At 43.0% G+C, this 17,975-nt stretch overlaps 1 protein-coding gene across 1 annotated transcript in view; it reads right to left on the bottom strand.

Annotated features, from left to right (window-relative positions):
• The window catches only part of ALK (ALK receptor tyrosine kinase), a 754,225-nt gene that overhangs the window by 68,260 nt on the left and 667,990 nt on the right, over positions 1 to 17,975 (bottom strand). The window lies entirely within an intron of this gene.

Below are 17,975 nucleotides of genomic sequence, written 5' to 3'. Positions count from 1 at the left end.
AACTTCCGTAGAAAGTCTACTAGGTACTAGACCCTGAGTCAGAGACAAAGATGGAGCAGACTTAAGATGGACCCTGGCCTTAAGAAGCTTACAGGCTTCTATGAGAGACCCAAAGGGATGCAACCAACAAAAATACAGGACAGCAAGAACAACAAGCCACAGGAAGGCCCAGCCAACACTGCGCTTGGGGAGTTCCAGGAAGGGGAGAAAGCCCCTGCAGGTGGGACAAGTGTGGGCAGCACCTGGGTCTTCTCCCAGGGTCTCACTGAGCCTAGCACGGTGCTGGGCAAACAACAGGTGCTCAATCTGTGCTATTATTGACTGCAACTAACCTGCTCCCAAAGGCTTAGCATTGCATATAGGAGCCTCTTAGCTTGGAGACAATTGAAAAAGAGAATTGAAAGCTCTGTGATGCTACATTGGCCCAGGGACCCAGGCCGGTGGCGGGGGCAGGAAGCCCTGCACTCCCGGGCCATGGCTTGGCCTGCCTGTCAGGCACTCCCTGACAGACCTGCAGCAAGGCAAGGCAGGGCTCAGGCTCCTTATTAAAACCAGCTTGCATTCGGAAATGCAATGAAAGCAGCTTTCAGGCTCTCTATGCAACAGAGTATAAGAAATGGAAAAACAGGTCAAATTTGTCTTTGGTGCATGCTCCTCCTTTTCCCAGCCCCCCTCACCCACTTCCTGGTGTTCTGTGTCCCACCCAATGTCCTTAGGTGGCCTTCTGGGGGCGACACAAGAACACTCAGCACAAACTGCCCCCCCACCCACCATGGGCCATTTCCTTTCAAACTTTCTATCTTTGAGCCAGACCAAACCTTGGGGAGTTGTCAGATCTCATATTGGCCAGAATTCTAACATTTTTACAACCTATAAAAACCTTTAAAGAGGTGTTGTTGATAAACTACTTTTACTTAAAATACAAAAATCTTATAAGATTGCAGAAATTCCCTTAAAAGAGAGATTAAGTTCAAGTCTAAGGAAAATGATGGAAACATTAATTTGGGTGTGCATAATTTTGCTCACTAAAACAAAGTGAAAACATTTCTGAAGACTGCACTAATTTAGTGATGCAAATATGAAAGCTTAACTTGGGTCGCTGATTATAAGCAATAGAATGAGACTGCTGTGGGCAGAGTTGCTAATCTGAAAACTGGGTCAGTTGTGGTGGGTTTTTGTCATGCTGCCCCTGGCCTGGAGTCTGGGAGATGGAAGTTCTGGGTGGGGTTCTAATGCATATGCTACTCAACATGGAGTCCTCAACACTTTTCTGGGCTTTTTTTTTTTTTTTCTTGGCAAAGGAAGATGTTGATTTCTATTTGGTTTCTGAATGGTCATTTCAAGGGCTAGAAGGTAATGGAGCCATTCACTTTGGGTGTGAATGAATGATTGTTAGTTTTCTGATTTTTTGTTTGTTTGTTTGACACAGGGTCTCAGTCTTGCTCGGGCTGAGGGCTGTGGGGCAATCATGGCTCACTGCAGTCTCGAGTTTCTGGGCTGAAGCAATCTTCCTGCCTCAGCCTCCTGAGTAGCTGGGACTACAGATCCACGCCACCAAGCCCAGCTAATTTTTAAAACTTTTTATTGAGATGGGGGTCTCACTCTGTCACCCAGGCTGGAGTGCAGTGACACAATCATAGCTCACTGCAGCCTTGAAGTCCTGGGCTCAAGTGATCCTCCTGCCTCAGCCTCCCACAGTACTGGGATTATGGGCATGAATCACCATGCCTAGACTCTATTTTTATTATAAAGAGGGCAAATTTGCTAATTCAGACTCTTTATAAAGGCATTTTTAGCAGAGCTAGTTAGGCCAGTTGCCCTTTTACCCACTCCTGTGCCCAAAATATATATGTGGGCTGTGCTACGTCACCACGTGAGGGGCGATGTGGAAACAACACAGACTTTGAAAGCAGCATGAACACCAGGGTCTGGGGGCAGCTTCATCATTTATTGATTAGGGGATCTTGATCTAGTTCCTTTGTCTGTAAAAGAGGTTGGATTGGCATATTAAAAAAAAGCAAGGGGGTAGGAAAGTTTGCCGCCAAGTCCCAAACTCTAAAAATGTGACTGTATCCTTGACTCCTGCCTGTATCCAAGGCTGGTGCTGTCCTGGACAGCAGGACATGTGGCCAGGGGAGTTTCTGTGAATATGGATCCCGTGCCAACAGCACCTGGGAATTTAAAGTCAGTGGGTTGGAAAAGACCCCTCATTGCCAAGACAATCCTAAGCCAAAAGAACAAAGCTGGAGGCATCACGCTACCTGACTTCAAACTATACTACAAGGCTACAGTAACCAAAACAGCATGGTACTGGTACCAAAACAGAGATATAGACCATGGAACAGAAAAGAGCCCTCAGAAATAATACCACACATCTACAGATCAGAGCCATCTGATCTTTGACAAACTTGACAAAAACAAGAAATGGGGAAAGGATTCCCTATTTAATAAATGGTGCTGGGAAAATTGGCTAGCCATAAGTAGAAAGCTGAAACTGGATCCTTTCCTTACTCCTTATACGAGAATTAATTCAAGATGGATTAGAGACTTAAATGTTAGACCTAAAACCGTAAAAACCCTAGAAGAAAACCTAGGTAATACCATACAGGACATAGACATGGGCAAGGACTTCATGTCTAAAACACCAAAAGCAACGGCAACAAAAGCCAAAATTGACAAATGGGATCTAATTAAACTAAAGAGCTTCTGCACAGCAAAAGAAACTACCATCAGAGTGAACAGGCAACTTACAGAATGGGAGAAAATTCTTACAAACTACTCATCTGACAAAGGGCTAATATCTAGAACCTACAAAGAACTCAATCAAATTTACAGAAAAAAAACAAAGAACCCCATCAAGAAGTGGGAAAAGGATATGAACAGACACTTCTCAAAAGAAGACATTCATACAGCCAACAGACACATGAAAAAATGCTCATCATCACTCGCCATCAGAGAAATGCAAATCAAAACCACAATGAGATACCATCTCACACCAGTTAGAATGGCAATCATTAAAAAATCAGGAAACGCCGGGCGCGGTGGCTCACGCCTGTAATCCCAGCACTTTGGGAGGTCGAGACGGGCGGATCACGAGGTCAGGAGATCGAGACCATCCTGGCTAACACGGTGAAACCCCGTCTCTACTAAAAAAATAATACAAAAAACTAGCCGGGCGAGGTGGCGGCGCCTGTAGTCCCAGCTACTCGGGAGGCTGAGGCAGGAGAATGGCGGGAACCCGGGAGGCGGAGTTTGCAGTGAGCTGAGATCCGGCCACTGCACTCCAGCCTGGGCGACTGAGCGAGACTCCGTCTCAAAAAAAAAAAAAAAAAAAAAAAAAATTCAGGAAACAACAGGTGCTGGAGAGGATGTGGAGAAATAGGAACATTTTTACACTGTTGGTGGGACTGTAAACTAGTTCAACCATTGTGGAAAACAGTGTGGCGATTCCTCAAGGATCTAAAACTAGAAATACCATTTGACCCAGCCATCTCATTACTGGGTATATACCCAAAGGATTATAAGTCATGCTGCTATAAAGACACATGCACACGTATGTTTATTGTGACACTATTCACAATAGCAAAGACTTGGAATCAACCCAAATGTCCATCAGTAACAGACTGGATTAAGAAAATGTGGCACATATACATCATGGAATACAATGCAGCCATAAAAAAGGATGAGTTCATGTCCTTTGTAGGGACATGGATGCAACTGGAAACCATCATTCTCAGCAAACTATCAGAAGAACAGAAAACCAAATACCGCATGTTCTCACTGATAGGTGGGAATTGAACAATGAGATCACTTGGACACAGGAAGGGGAACATCACACACCGGATCCTATTGTGGGGAGGAGGTAGGGGTAGGGATAGCATTAGGAGATATACCTAATGTAAATGATGAGTTAATGGGTGCAGCACACCAACATGGCACATGTATACATATGTAACAAACCTGCACATTGTGTACATGTACCCTAGAACTTAAAGTATAATAATAATTAAAAAAATTAAACAAATCATTACAAAATAAAAAGGCATTTCACAGTGAAAAAAAATAATAAAGTCAGTGGGTTGGGGAGGAGGATGGGGACAGGAAGAAAAATAAAGCCTCAGAAAAGAAGTTGGGAAATCCACTCCTCTCCTTATCTATAGTTCCTTGAAACCTGTTCTGCAGACCCAGGCTTTCCTTACAGCAAGTAGCCTGTTTCTGAATGGTCATTTCAAGGACTAGAAGGTAATGGAGCCATTCACACAATGGGTGTGAGGGTGGTCTTATCAATCACAGGGCAGAAGCGTGGCAGTTCAGTTAGTTAATTCAACCCTGAAAATGAGAGAATACATGTATCTATATTACATAGCTAGCTAGCTATGGTCTGACTGTGTCCCCACCCAAATCTCCTCTTGAATTGTAGTTCCCATAATCCTCATGTGTCATGGGAGGGACCAGATGGAGATAATTGAATCATGGGGGAAGTTTTCCCCATACTGTTCTCATGATAGTGAGTGAGTTCTCACAAGATCTGATGGTTTTATAAGGGGCTTCCCCCTTCACTAGGCACTCATTTTTCTCCTTCCTGCCATCATGTGAAGAAGGATGTGTTTTGCTTCCCCTTCAGCCATAATTGTAAGTTTCCTGAGGCCTCTCCAGCCATGCTGAACTGTGAGTCAATTAAACCTCTTTCCTTTATAAATTAGCCAGTCTCAGACATGTCTTTATTAGCAGCATGAGAATGGACTAATACATATATGAATACATATTCTCTCTCTATATATAAATACATATATATGTGTGTGTGTATATATATATTATTTTTTTCTTCTCAATAGTGTGCTAGGGAAGATATCTAAAGGTATGGGCTTGGCACACTACCTGAGCATCTCACCCTCAGTAGGAACCACTTAAGCCTAGGTTAAGATTATTCTAAGGGTTCTGAAATATTCCCAGAGATGCTGGGCTTCTACTTCTGACAAGGTGAGACATCTGCTGAGGGAGCAAGAGGGGCTTAGGCTTTGGATTCAGATAGGCTGTTTTCTCATTCTGGATTTTGCTGCTGGCCAGCTGTGAGACATAAGGTAGATTGTACAACCTCTCTAAGCCTCAGTCTTTTAAATCTGAACAATTGGAGACTGTAAGACATACCACTTAGACTTTCTGTGAGAATTAGGTGATGACCTAGGCAAAGTGCTTAGCACAACATTCAGCACTAGAGATGCACAATGACTACGGTTTAAAACGTGTGTAACTTTGTATTCAAGTTTTCACTGTGGGAAGCAGATATCCAATCTCAAAATTTATGTCCTCCATTTCATAAAGGAGGGACTCCAGGGTCATTTCTCAATAAAAGGGACCTGTATTTTCCCGATTCAGTGGACATACATTAGTCTCCAGTGGTTTCCATACACAAAATTTTGTTTTGATTTTCAGTGATTTCAGATGGATGGGCCTAGAGAGGCAACATTTTCTAAACTGGATCCCGTGGGAAGAGAGGATTTGCCATCCTGTATCAGAGCCGTGATTTATCTTGCCAGAATTCTGTTGCTCCCAGCAGCCTCCAAGGCATGGTGGTCCTCCTTGCCTCGGATGGCTCTGATCCTCATAAATCTGCCCAGAGTTGCTTGGAATCAATTTATGATTTCCACCGGCACCGCCTCTGGGGGTATGGAGTTTCTGACTTTATTGCTCATTGTACGAGGGCTGTCCTGCTTCTCGTGTGTGGGCTTGTCCTGCTCTAGCTTCATTCTGCTGGTTCCCTTTGTCCTTACTGTCTGCAATCCTGTAGTCATCAGAGAATGTCACAGCACAGTGGGACCTTGCAGATCTCTGAATTCAGTGTTTTCCAAACCACCTGAGGACCTTTCACATACGGATTCTAGGGCCCTGGAGATTCAAATTCAGTAGATCCTGGGTGGGGATGAGAAGGCAATACTTGAAATATGTAAAAAACATTCTCAAGAGAATCTAATACTCAACGAGACTTGTACATTAGTCTTACATACCTCATTGTCCAGGTGGAGAGACAGCATGCTAGGGAGCAGCAGTGACTTTTCTGAGCCTATCAGTACTGGAGAAAGAACCAGAATTGAGGGTTCCTCCTTCTCTGTCCAAGGGTCCTTTGGGGGTGATTAAACCCTTCCCAGATTTCTGCCTTGAAGACTTCCAAGCCTTGTCAAATTGTCCCTACATGAGTCCCTGATCCACCTTGTCTTTTTCAGAACCTTACTTAATACCAGAATCTGATTTTCATGATTGACCCATCAGAGCTGTGGGTACCTGTGACTTTGCATAAGGGGACTCTTGTTATTCTGTTTTGTTTATAGTGTCTCTCTGAAGCTGCTCCATACACTATTGACCTCTCTTAGCTGCGCACTGGACTGAGGCTTGCCGGGGACAGACTCTCATTATTTCCACATCCTTGCCCAAGGGGTAGGCTCTTGCCTTAAGCAGGAAGAATCTGGCAGGTACTTCAGGCAGGGTAGACACGAGATCAGCTCTATGCCAAGACAGGTTGAGTCAGAACCATGAGGAGACAGGTAGATCCTAGGTTGATTTTCAAAAGTGTTGCTGAAGTGGAAGGCAATGGGCACAACTTTGTGGATCAAAGTGAGCAGGTCTGAAACCCGAGAGGCAAGAGAATTAGCAAGAGTGGTTCCAGGGGACAGGAGGAGTCAAGGTGAGCCTTGATCCCCAGGTAGAAGCTGTGTGCTTCCTGACTTGCTTTGTCCTTCTTCCTGGGTAAGGAGTTGGGGTGGGAGGCTGTACCTCAGGCACCTGAGAGGTAATCTCCACTCACGAAAGGGGCGAGAACCTCTCAGTGTTTACTGTGCACCTAATATAGGCCAGTCACTGCGCTTTCACACATGCATGAAATGCGTTATGCTTGCTGCAACTTTGTAGTGCTACAAGTGGAGTTACAGTATTCCCTCTAAAAATCAGGAAATTCAAGTTCAGAGGAGTTGAGTGACTGGTCTGCAGCGTACGAAGTAGATAACTGGTTAAGCCAGGAACTAAATGTAGATCTTCTGAGTCCAAGTTCAAGGCTTGAAAAGGGGCTTGGCTCCCCAGGAAATTCCTAGGAAACACTTCTGAGTGTTTGCTTGTTTTTTCTTTTGAAATCCCTGAGCCTGGGGCTCAGTTCTAGCCAGGACAGACCATATCAAGGTTGCTCAGGCCCAGAGAGTAGGCAGGCCACTAGGAGGGGACAGGTGAGAGTGTGGTCAGTGTACTGAGGTGAGTGACACTCCATCCCAGAAAGTCCCGCAGTGGCCCCTGCAGTCGCTTAGCCTAGCAGAGCGTGGGCTGTGCAGGGTCAAAGGTATCAGCCAAGGAGAGAAGGTACTCAGGGTGAGGCGCTGGTCCCCAGAGAGGACCTGGGAGCAAGGCAGTGCCATAAGGGAAACCTAGTAACTGGAGTGTTTACAAGGTCAGTATGCAGAGACATTAGAAAGAGAGACTGTGTCATAAGCAATAGGACAAAAATCTCAGTTTTTGGAGAGAAGATCATCACAGTGAGACTAGCAATGAGGCTGGCTAGATGCCGAGCAGATAATCTAAGGGTCCTCATATCTCCCCTGCTGAGGGTCTGCCTTGGTCCCTGAAGCCCTATGGAGCTGTAGGAGGATCGAATGGTCTCCAGGGAGGATCTGGGATGGGGGGCAGAGGAAGGAGGTCACCTGCCTCTTTCCTCTTCTCTCAAACAAACAAACAAACCTAGTTTATGAATACTCATTTATGAAAGAAAAAAAAAAAGAACTGCCTTATCTCTTTCTTACACATACCACATACTGGAAACATAGTTTAATACTCATTCACATCTAAACTGCATAAAGAGCCCACAAATATCAAAATACTGATTGGTTATAGACAGTTGGGTACAGAAAAGTCTATTAAGCACTGGGTTTCATTTTAAGTACATTGCAGCACCCTCCAAGAAGAAACAAATCAATTAGTAATAAACAGTACACCGCTAAAAAAATAGGCTAGACAGTGGTTGTCCTGGTTTTATTACTGTTGCTAAGCCATCTCATCTGCTCAATTCAATGCAAAGAAACAAAGCATAATACAAAGGAAAGTAAGTTCTCGATCATCACTATGAATCACAGCAGTAAGGATCTGCCTCAGTTTGGAGGCCTGTGTGTATTGCACCACAGAAGAGTGCTCATTGCCTCATGTGGATCATTTGTACAATTTTTATTCAGATCCATGGCATTGAATTTCATCCACATCCACTGAACTAAATGCCATGGATGCTGTGGCATACAGAATCATCTTGATGGGCACCCTAGGTCCCAGTAAATAAAAATCATGACCAAAATCCAGGCAAATATAATAATTCACCCATTTCTTTTTTTGAGACAAAGTCTTGCTCTATCACCAAGGCTGAAGTACAGCAGCACGACCTTGGCTCACTGCAACCTCCACCTCCTGGGCTCAAGCAATCCTACCACCTCAGACTCCAGAGCAGCTGGGACCACAGGCACATGCCACCATGCTCAGCTAAATTTTAAATTTTCTGTAGAGACCTCATCTCTACCAGTCACTGTATTACCCAGACTGGTCTTGAACTCATGGGCTCCAGTGATCCATGGCCTTCCAAAGTGCTGGCATTACAGGCATGAGCCACCACGCCTGGCCTCCATATTTTCTCTTTTTGAAGAAACTGGGCTATTTGACCTGCAGCATTTCCATGAGTCTGAATTTTGCTGAATCCTTCTCCATGGTGCAGTTCAACGTGTTCCCTGTCCTGCAAATTGCTGACTAGATCCTTTTGCAAGACTACAGGTCATGTTCTTTCATCAGGAGATACTTTGTGTCTGATTATTGGTCTCTTTTTTCATGTTAGCACTTATCAAACAAAGCTCAATGCTTAGACGCATTTATTTATTGCAAGTTGCAAAATATGTTATTCTACTTATTTACCTCTTTTCTCATACGTTAGTTGGAATATATTTATAAAATGATGTTCCCCCAATCTACTATTTGGGTTACTGAGTAATATGGTTCATGTAGAAAATCCAGAATAAATGTTCAATTCTTTCTCCTTACGTATACATTTCAAGATACTGAATTGGTTCTCTATCATCCTCTGAAGCTGGTCAATTAACTGTACATCATTATGAATCCATGAATTTAAACATATTTTTGAGTTTTAGTTAATCACTATTACTATCCTCTGAAAGCTCAAATGATCACATCTTTGGTCAGTGGTAGCCTCCCGGGTCCTTTTGATATGACCCTAGTAGACTTTTAAAGCTTCTTTGCTATATGATATGACAAAATATTTCTTCTCTAGACCTGGAATCAACCATTTCCTCAAAAGCCCTAATTTCTTTTAGTGGGAAAAAATGTATTTTAAGTACATATTCTGGGTGCTATGGAGGATTTTTGCTACTGGGTTGGTAATTGTCTCTATTTTTTTGAGTGAACAGAGTTAGGAAATATATATATGTGCATGCATATATGTATATCAGTATAAACATACATCTATACGAAATACACATACATATGTATATGACAAGGTACATCATGAGTTCATATTGATATTTCCAACTCAAATTCAGGACGACAGGACTTTTTATTTAACCTCGTCTATATCGTATCTGCATTTCTTTTTTCACACGGAGAACCATGTCTCTCAGGAACACATGTGATAGTCGAATTAGAATATATTGTAATTATTCATTTACTTTACCTCTCCTTACACACAGTATTAGAGTCACAATGCTTTACTACTACCACCATTACTAATATAAAAATCGAGAGCACTCAGCTTTTTTTGTGTGGATGTTCTTTCCATTCTCCCGTGATTTTGTGTAGCATACTATGCATAGGTGCCCTGGGCAGATAGCCATTATATATGCTTCTCTTTCCTCTTTATCCCTTACTTAGTCATAGTTCTGTAAGAATTTATATTTATTGCTCACATCAGTCATTATGTTGCTATTTCTCTAGTCATTTTTGTTGTCTGAAGCTTGTTTTAAAGTAAATTCCTTAGAAAGGGGTCACTGGAGAAATATTCCTTGAATTATTTGGGTGTTGATATTTTTCCCTAGAGTATCTTAAAGATTCTACTCTATTTTCTTGTTATACAAAGTGTTGCTGTCAAAAACTCTGGTAATTTTAAATTTCTTTCTCTAATAAGTCACTTGCTATTTTGCTTAGGTGTTGAAAGTATTTTTTTTTTCTTTTTATTTAAAGTCCAGCAATTTTACTAGAATATACATTGGTACCACTCATTCTGGGTCAATATTCTTAGGTATACAGTGCGCTCTTTTAGTAAGTAGCTTCAACAAGCATATTTTCCTGGAGGTATACTTTTAAGTATTTTGTTTTGTTCCAGTTATTCGGTTTTCTTCTTCAGGTCTTTCTATTATTTGTATGTTGGATCTTCATGTGTATTCTAGTAAAATTGCTGGACTTCAAATAAAAAGAAAAAAAATACTTTGGGCACCTAAGCAAAATAGCAAGTGACTTATTGAAAAGAAAATGTAAAATTATCAGAGTTTTTGACAGCAACACTTTATATAACAAGAAGATAGAGTCTTTGATGTGTGTTATCCTCTCCATTTTTAAAAATGTCCTCTTTTTAACTTCTGTTTCTTGTAAGGCATAAACTGTTGTGTTTATCGGCTTTTTGTTCCTTCCCCTTAATAGGTTAGCCTTCATTTTTGAAAATAGTTTTTCTTTTATTGCAAATTCTTTTCTGAGTTCTAGCACCACATTTCTGAGTTTTTCTTACACTGACTTATGTTATTTTTCATGTCTTGTATCATTGTTTTAGTGTCTGTTAGCTCATTTTAAAAAATAACAGAAGGTTGGATTCTGACTCATCCAATAAGCATGTCTTTCTGGCATGATTTTATTTTCTGTAGGTTTGTTATTCTGCCCTCTGCGTCCTGTTTTGTTTTCTTATTTTAATTTTGAATGACATTTGATCTCGATGCTCTTCTGTTATTACGTATTTTGATGTGAGATTAGTTTTCCTGAATTTTTAGGGTGCAGGAGCTTTTTTATTTCACAGAACTCCTTCTACTCCTTTTTTTAAATACGGTGTTCAAAAATATGACAGTTTGGCCAGGTGTGGTGGCTCATGCCTATAATCCCAGCACTTTGGGAGGCTGAGGCAGGTGAATCACCTGAGGTCAGGAGTTCGAGACCAGACTGGCCAACATGGTAAAACTGTTTCTACTAAAAATACAAAAATTAGCTGGGTGTGGTGTGGGTGCCTGTAATCCCAGCTACTCAGGAGGCTGAGGCAGATGAATCACCTGAATCCAGGAGGCTGAGATTGCAGCGAGCTCAGATCATGCCACTGCACTCCAGCTTGGGTGACAGAGGGAGACTCTGCCTCAAAAAAAAAAAAAAAAAAAAAAAGAGGCAGTTTGCTTTCTAAGGTTTCTGTTTCTTTCCTTTACTTTTATCTGGACATTCTCTTATTTATTTATTCTCTATTATCCCTTTCCTACTCAATACTGATTTTACCCCCAGAACTTTCTTCTCTAAGTGGGCCCTTTCCTGGAATGAGGTTTGCTGGCCAGGCTGCTCCAGCCCCTTCAGATCCGACTGTGGTACTCACGGTCGCCTGCACTGGGCAAAGCTGCTCCCACTTTCAGAGGCTGCTCTCAGACTGGCTTTCTGTAATTTCTAGCAACTATCTCTTGGTTATTTAGGGGTTCTCCTGTTCTCAGGCCTGTTTCTTTCCTGTCTTATATCTCGTACAGATGCTGATACCACGCAGGTCTTTTGGTTGTTGGAGCTTTGACCTATCTCACTTGCATTTTGAAGTTTTAGGGGAATGCCTTATCTTCACATTTTGCTGTCAATGTTGTTCATGGGTTTTCAGTTTTGATATATGGTTGTTCTGTGTTTACCTAGGGATTTGGAAAGATTAAAAAAAACTATGCTGTTACCACCATCACTGCCCTCTTCCCAGAATCCTGGAAGCATTTTTTAAATGTAGAAATCATTTGAGTTCATTTGCTATGGTGAGCCCCTGTATGCTGTTTATCTGTCAGAGCCCTCACCTGAGTTTCTATTCCTGGACTGCAGGCTTGTTTTCTGGATTTCACCTCAGGGACACCTCCAGTGACCATGGTCTCGAACCTGCCATTACATTATGCTCTGCCTATTTTCAATACAGTCCACTAAGTATAATTTAACCTTTTCTTGATAGTGCTACCCAGACTTAATGAGTTGTTTAGGGCTATTTGACTCATCACTAAATGGCCTCAGGCATAAATATTTTATAGTGACTGTCTCTCCTGGCAGGTGTCTCTCCACTACAGCGTGTCCACCCATGTTTAATTTTATTTTACCTCCAAGCTCAGGTGAGGGCATGAGAGTGGCCCTACCCCTCTTCATGTATCAGGCTAAGGGGCAGTTAACTACAGAAAACCTTTATGTCACAGTTTTGGGACATATTTATATTTTGGCATTTATATTTGGTGGATGGTGGAAGGTACTGGAAGTCTAACTTCAGATAAAAGGAGGTTATCATGATTCTGAATGAACAGGGTTGAGAATGTTGAGGCTTTCAATTTCAATGGACAATTTATGGTACATTTCTGTAGCATCTCTGTCCTCCAGTAAGTCTAGCTCCTTACAACCATGATAGGTCACTAGACAGGGAAGAAAGAAACACTGACTTTTGTCTCATACGTCATGCAATCATATAGAAAAGTTAAGCAATTGGCCAGTGATTGCAAAGCAAACCTGGGGCTAAGGAAGGGCACATCACCTTTTCTCTTTCTACAACACAAACTGTTTCAGTTGATGAATTTTCCATGCTGTTCTTCCAGCTTGTTTCTCAGAGTGAATTTATTTGCGTGCATGTGCATGTACCTGTGCACACACATGTGTGCTTGTACACATACTTGCACATATGCTTGCGTGTGCACCTGTGAGCACCTGCCCATGTGTGCCTGTGTGCACGCACCCACCCTGTTCATTCAGGCAAAGCATTCTCTCTGGTTCTTTTTGGATGATGAGAAGTTAGGGGTGGTGACAATAACAATGATCACACCAGCCCTGTCTTTTACTAGATATGCTCACACACATGATCTCATTTTTACTTTTATATTGTTGTTTCCTTTGCTCCAGACACAGTTCCTCTAGACAGGCGGACTGCCCGATAATGCTGAAGTATCCCATGGAACAAAGACCAGAGGCCCATCTCCCTCCCTACTGGAAGGCAGACATCCCTTCTTGGAGAGGGACTTCCAAGTGAGCTTACCCCCATCAACAGGGCAGCAAGCTGGGGCTGTCTAGATAAAAGCTGCTTTCAGGGCTGAATTACCCTAAACAGCTCTGACACCCAGCGATCTGCAGGAGATTTTAATGGCTCCTGTGATGGCTGATGTATTGTGTTCTCAGCCACCCCCTGCTCCCCAAGGGAAAGTCAGGAACACAAGGGAGAAGAGAAAGGTCATGGGAAAAACACTATCCTGAAAGCAGAGCTGTAAAAATTAAGTTAAGGGAGGCCTCAGGGCTAATTTGGTTATTTCTAACTTGGCTTCAGGCCAGAGTCGGGCCAATAAAGTGTCTGATATCGAGCTGGGTGCTGTGGACTCACCCATCTGCAGGTTACGCATAATGGATTTGGTTTTGAGGCTTAAGTGGGAAGTGGTTGGTGGTTTAAATACCAGCTCTGCCACACTGAAGCCCAAAGGGTCACGGACTTCTGCCTTGTCCATTCTTGTCTGCAGATGGGAAAGATTTAATCTAGTGCATCACCATAGGGGTTACATGATTAGGACTCGTGGCCTTCTGTTGTAAGGTTCACTGGCACCTAAAAGAGAGGCAAACGTGTGGGAAGCCCCAGCCCCTCACTCCTTTATTCTAAGTCATTCCTGCTCGTTGTTTGGTTCTCATGATGACTGAAATCTCTACAAGGCCCTTGGGAAATACCTCTGACAGATGAGCAGACAGAGGAGAAGGCAGCCCAACTGGCTAGGGGATTTGGAGCTAGAAAGATGTCCCGACTTCCAGGTCTAGGTCCCAGATCCTCTAAAATGAATTGGAGGACTGAGACACACATGAGAAGATATGATATCTAAATTTCAAGGGTAGAAAAGAAAGCAGTGGGGAAGCATTAGGACCAAAGACTAGACCAAGGAGAGAAGGCAAAGTGTGTAAGACTAGAAGACTAGAAAAAAGAAGGGAAAAGATGCTTCCCTCCTATTTTTGTCTGTAATGCAGTCATGGTGGCTGGAGATGTGGCAGCCACTTTGCAACCATGAGGCAACAAGCATGAGGAAAATGCCAAGAGGCTCTCAGAGATGTGAGTCTTGACATTATTGGGCTCTGGATAATGACAATAGTCACTTCTAGGGCCACTGAATTAACATCAGCAGTCACCTATGAAATAATTTTGGTTGTAGGACTGGAGTAGTCCTTGGACTCCCAGCCATTGGCTGGATCTTCAACCTCAATGAAGCCTCCCAGAATCAAGATCTCCCAGCTACTTGCAATGAAACAACACTGACAAGAGAATCCTTCTGCTGTCTCTCAAACAGCAGTGCCAGCTTGGATTGGGACCAACTTTCCCATGCTTCTCAGACACTGCACGTGGCCTTCTATCTGACTTCTTTGGTGAAGAGCCAGGCACCCAGGTCACTCCCCCGGCCTAGTCTGCTCAGCCAAGGCATGCTCCCCTACTCCACCCTCAACCCACCCTCTGCTGTGTCTCAGTGCACTTCACCGTTAAGGCCTTCAGAGCTTTGGGTGTTGCAGGGATATTGTGGAAGGCCTTAAAGATTTCCCCAGGTCACACCAGCCTAGAGTAAGAAGTAGGATCTTAATATTAGTAGCCAGTAGCATATTCCTGATTCTGCTCCCACATCCTTGAAGGAACCTGAAGTTTTTTCCCTCGATACTTCATTGTTAGGGCTCGCATTCACACACGTGTGCTCAGCCACCATCACCCCTGCCCTCTTGACCTGCTTTATTATTTTCACAGCACATCCCTCTGAAATGATGCCATCTGTACACTAGATTGCTCTCTGCATTAGCATGTATACTCTATAAAGAGTAGGCCTTGTCTATTTTGTTCACTGCTTTGTGTCCAGGGCCTAGAACAGTGCTAGTCACAGAAAGGGTGGTTAATAAATTTTTGTTAAATGAAAAACAAAACCAAAGCAAAATGAAATAGAAAGAAGAGAGTAGCCCAAACGTCATCTCCAGACCCACCTGAGTGGTCAGAAGGAGGTGATCATGCATGCATGGGGTACAGTGAGTGGGTGGTGAGACACTTTTGATCCTTTGGGGCTCCTATTCTAGCATTAGAATGCTTAAGATGGACGAACCAGAGTGTTTTTGTTAGTGTAAGTGGATGTTTGCTGAAAGGCCTTTTGTTTTGTCTCTTACCCATGATTGGAAAGTGTTGGGATTCTGAGGAGCTGGCACACACTCTCACATACTCTGTTGAACACACACAAGCACACACACCAGCCCACACTAACACATGCATGCACACACATATCCAAAATGCAGGGCGCTTTGGTTTTTTTGTTTGCTTGTTTTTGTTTTTTCAGAGTCTTACCCTGTCACCCAGGCTGGAGTACAGTAGTGGTATCTTAGCTCACTGCAACCTCTGCTTCCTGGGTTCAAGTGATGCCTCAGCCTCTCATGCCTCAGCCTCTCAAATAGCTGAGATTACAGGCACATGCCACCACACTGGCTAATTTTTTGTATTTTCTGTAGAGACAGGATTTTGCCATGTTGGCCAGGCTGGTCTTGAACTCCTGACTTCAAATGATCTGCCCACCTTGGCTTCCCAAAGTGCTGGGATTACAGGCATGAGCCACTGCGCCTGGCTGAGCCCTGTGTTTTTAAGAAAACACGTGAGTCCTACTCCTTAGCAGCGTGGACACTCCCCCAATCCCATATCTGATGAAACAAATTGGCTGATAGACTGAATGGTCTAGTTAGTAGGATCACAATCATAAAGTCAGTTGAGCGGAAGGAAATTGTCCTCTTTCCAGGAAATGATTTTGAGGCCAAGGGAGTTTTTCTGATTCTCCGTTAGGTTGCTGGACAACCCCACACTAAGCCTTATTTTCTTACTTTTTAACATTTTTCCTGGAATATGATCATTATTAGATCTGCCAATCACTTACTAAAAAGTAATAAAAATTACATGACTACAATTTGCTCTTATCTTATGATGAAGACACTGTCAATATTCACCATAAAAACGAATCAGGGCTGGGCACGGTGGCTCATGCCTGTAATCTCAGCACTTTGGGAGGCCTAGGCGAGTGGATCACCTGAGGTCAGAAGTTCGAGACCAGCCTGGCCAACATGGTGAAACCCCGTCTCTACTAAAAATGCAAAAATTAGCTGGATGTGGTGGCAGGGGCCTGTAATCCCAGCTACTCGGGAGGCTGTGGCAAGAGAATCGCTTGAACCCAGGAGGCGGAGGTTGCAGTGAGCCAAGATTGCACCATTGCACTCCAGCCTGGGTGACAAGAGTAAAACTCCATCTCAAAAAAAAAAAAAAAAAAAAAAAAATCTACACCCCTAAAACAAACAAACAAAAAACCAAGCCTCTCCAATTCAATCACTTCAAATTTGTTTGAAAGAATTTTCGTGAACAAGGTTTTGATGCATCCATTATTTTTAAGATCTTGATAAGTTTTAGAAGACTAAAGATCCTCTTTTAAATTATACTGATGACAGGATTTTGGGTGCAATCCTGTATACCCCACACAAATCATTTATTTCCCCCAAGGGGAGTTTGAGGGCTTCACCTGAAAACTGATGATCAATTGGGTTGGGGGAATTGACTGAATGAGAGGACACAAAATTCAAAATATTAACCTCCCCTCAGATACATACTTATGTGTATACATAAGAGTGTGCAGCTCATAGATTTCATGTATACACAAAAGTGTGCACAACTCATGGAAGGAGGTGGATTGTAAATGCACTGAATAGTTATAGAAGGCAACACACGAGGGGTGAGTTGGTCCAATCTTTTTGCTTACATATATATTTAATAATAATGTTAATTACAATGTCACAACAGCATTTTATATTAGCATATTGTTTTGTACCTTTCAAAGCCTGATAGAAATGATCTCATTTGCTCAGTACAATAGCCAGCTCTGAGAAAGAACTGTGGCAGGTAATTAATATCCCTACTTTATGGATGAGGAAACAGGGCCCAGAATCTTTGACTTTCCTGAAGTTGCATGGCCAGAACCTTGGTCTCTGGGATTCTTTGCCAATTCGCTTACTGTCTTGCTATTGCCTGACACTCAGTAGGTGCTTCATGACTATTTAAGCATCTGTAGAATATTGAATACATAGTCTTGAGACTGATCCTAGGAATTCTGCCCATCAGAATCCCCACTGGGCTCCCAGAGCTTCCTGGTGAATGTTGGTCTCCAGCATAGAGAAGCCACTACAGGCAGGCTCTAAGATGGCCTCAGTGGTCTCCAACTCCTGATAATCACACCTCTGTGTAACCCCCTCCCTTTGAGTATAGGTGAGATCTGTGAATTGCTTCTAACCAATAGAATATGGCACAGATGATGAGATGTCGTTTTCTTGCTTATGTTATAAAATTGTAATTTCTGTATTACCAGAAGACTCTCCTTCTCTCTCTCTCTCCCCACCCCACCCTCTCACCCCCACACTAGCTTTGAAAAAGTAAGCCACCATACTGGGGAGAAACTGAGGGTGGCCTCCAGCCACTTAGGAACTGAGGCCCTCAGTCCAGTAGCCCTCCAAGAACTGCCAACCACCATGTGAGCTTGGCAGTAAACCCTTCCCCAACAGAGCTTTCAGATGAGACTGACACCCTAACTGCAACCTTACGAGAGACTGTGAAATGGAGGACCCAGTTGAGCTGTGTCTGATTTCCTGACCTGCAGAAACTGGTATAATAAATGTGTGTTGTTATAGCCACTGTGTTTATGGCTATTTGTTACAATGCAATGGATAACTATCCAGGCACCCCAAAGCCC

Source organism: Macaca mulatta, chromosome 13, assembly GCF_049350105.2.
Source record: "Macaca mulatta isolate MMU2019108-1 chromosome 13, T2T-MMU8v2.0, whole genome shotgun sequence".
Taxonomy (NCBI): domain Eukaryota; kingdom Metazoa; phylum Chordata; class Mammalia; order Primates; family Cercopithecidae; genus Macaca; species Macaca mulatta.
Note: the sequence above shows the minus strand (reverse complement) of the source record. Positions and strands in the feature narration are given on the sequence as shown.